Genomic DNA, 2,996 nt, shown 5'->3' with positions numbered 1-2,996 from the left:
CTGTTCTTTCCTCCCTTCCCATACCCCTGAAAAGTGAAGTTGCCAGTACTGAATACAATGTTGATAGATAAAGCAGCAATCAGAACAGGAAGAAGGCAGGCAACTGGTATAAGGAAGTGATAGGTTTTTGATACTTTTTTCTTCCTGGAGATCTCATCAGTGGGTCGCAACCTGTGATGAATGGAGCTGAGAGGAAGCCGAATTGTTCTTTCTTCTTAATAGTGAGATGGGACTGCTTTAAAAATAATTATGCCAACAAGGGTATAAGTTATATTCCCAGGTCTCCTTACACCTAGGAAATAATTATGTACACTATGTGCTAATGCAAGAGAATTCCCAACAGTATGTCTTTTAGGGCCTTTTCTATCCCAGCTTTTAAAGATATCAGTTAAATCCACAAACATTTTTTTTGGATCCTTTGGCAATATGTTAACAGTGGTTCCATTAACGACAGTAAAACAACCATGCCACTCCCAAATATAGACTGAATTTTTAATAGCACTGATGGAAGTACTTTTATTAATTGGGATGAACATGCCTGATTTTGACTGGTGCACATTAATGGATTTATACTGGTGCAAAGCCAGCATAAGAGAGACCCCAACAAATTTTGTATTTGGAGAAAATGACAAATCAGGGACAAACAGGACCATTATCAACCCTCAACATTTCTCACAGAATGCCATACACCCTTATCAAACTTTAAAATGAAAAGGTGTGTATGGTCTGCAGATGTCTGGAAAGGCGTCATGAATCAACAGTGGTCCACAGGCCACAGTTGGGAAACTGCTGCTCCAGAACATGAACATTTACCAAGTGTAGAGTCATCAGGAGACAGATATGAAGGCAAGACACAAATCATTTTCTGTTAAATCAGTGGCCTTACCAATATCTGTGAGTTCTCAGATATTTTACTGTGGAAGCTGGTATATAGAAAGGGTGATAAAGGGGATGCCAGTTCATTAACACAAAATCCCCATTACAAACAACAGTTCCTGTACAACGTATGCATTCATCAAAGGCAGTAAAAGGCAAAAGAAACACATATATAAAGGTTGTGAGCTGAACAACCAATAAAAAAACCCAATTCTATTTTACAACCACGTTCAATGTTTTGAAATTAGTTTTAATTCTAAAATAGAACTAAAACAACACCTTTCAGAAGTTTTCGTGAAATGGATTTATGTCTAAACATCTCTTTTGATCTCCTTCTCTTCAGAAAGTCCAGCTGGGATTTAAAAAACAATAATATGAAAACTTTAATTAGAATAGGTATGTTTTTTGTGAACCATTTCTGTTTAGAAAAAAAATGTATACTTTGACCAAAAAAAAAAAGTCTTCAGCAAAACATTTCAACCAGCTATTCCTGTAGGCAGAAATATTTGGTACTTTATTTTATGCTATTAGTTCATTTTCTACTTTTTTTCAGGTTTTTATATGGTACCCAATCCTCATATTATTCTTCAGGACTATTTTGAGATTGTTCCCGTTATTGTTTTTAGAAATGACATAGTTAAGCACTTGGCAAGAAGGGGATGTACTCTGAAAAGAAGATTTATGTCTGGATAACAATTTTTATCACCTTTATGCAGATTGAAAAAAAATTAATTTAACCAGATAACATTGTTGGCAATATTTTCAATTATGTCTGTTTATCATATGCTCATTCATTCCATTAAAGAGAGGTATAATGTTACTAATATGGTTATGACTATTCTAATAAGATGATGTAATTTTTATGTGGTAGTGATTTACGCCTGAGTTAAGCCTTTGAGCACATCCAGTGCGAATCAAATGTTTCCTGAAGCCTAAGTAGATTCAGGCAGAGCTGAGTGCTCATGCAATTAATAAAAGTGCAGTGCCAACTTGACTCATGAGTACTTTCTAAACATCATGATCACCTCTTGTTTTATATTTCCTTAACAATGCCTATGTAGCTTTTTTTCTCTCTAATTCCCCAGTGAAATGGGAGTTGGTTACATCAAAGGACTCAGCTGGAATATATATATATGAAATTAAGATAAAAAAAGCCCTCAATGTCATTTCTATAGGATGGTGAGATATTACCTAACAGCTTGGAAGCCAACATGGAAGGTGACTGGCCACTGGCTATTTGGCAGAAGATCAGGAGTGGAGAAGGCCAGAGAACAACTGCAGAATGAATGGTATGAGACCAGAACTTTAATTTTACATAAGCACAATTCAGCTTGAACTGGCCACTCCCAAACATACACCTACTAATGAGGACCTGTTAAGTGCCTCACTGCCTGCAGAGACATCTGATCTGGCTGCACGTACAGTAGAAAATGCGATGTGCAAGCCTGACATCCCAAAGATATGAAATCTTTTGTGCAGGCTACTACATAAGGCCATTCTGAAAGAAATGACATTCAAGGGCCCAGAGCTTAGCACATCTTGCGCTCAGCAGGTGGATTGCTCAAGACTGGCTACCCTGAGATTTGTATTTTAACAAACCCAATGAAGACCAAACCAAACCATGAAAGTCCCTTTGTTTGGTGGAGACACGGGAATGTTCTTCTTTTTCATCTCCCACTGTGGAAAAGTTGGCCTGAACAGCTATAATTAAACATGGGAGGGGGATCCTACTCTCGCGTGATCAAGGTTGGAAGAATGCATGGACCCACAGGGCCTGGGTCCAGGGGCCCCTGCCAATCAGGGGCCCCCTGGGGTGCAGTAGCAGCATGGCCCAGGTAGGCATCCTGGCTGTGGGCATCTGGGGCAGGCAGTATGTGCCTCCTTCCCTCAGGCTGCACCAGGGCCAGGGCCAGGGCCAGGGGCTAGGGCCAGGTGCCAGGCTCCTTGCAGGCAGTGGTTGCTTCCCAGGCCTGTCTGCTGCCAGATGCCCCATGGGCAGCCCTGCTCCCACTTCCCACCATTGCAGGCGGCCACCGGCATCAGTGCCACTGGGACAAGACAGGGTGGGACAGCTCCGCCCCGTCGAGCAGGGCAGAGGGGTGGGCTGGCATGCAGCTGGG

This window comes from Gavialis gangeticus, unplaced genomic scaffold (assembly GCF_001723915.1).
Source record: "Gavialis gangeticus isolate Ggan-Ray unplaced genomic scaffold, GavGan_comp1, whole genome shotgun sequence".
Lineage (NCBI taxonomy): Eukaryota > Metazoa > Chordata > Crocodylia > Gavialidae > Gavialis > Gavialis gangeticus.
Note: the sequence above shows the minus strand (reverse complement) of the source record.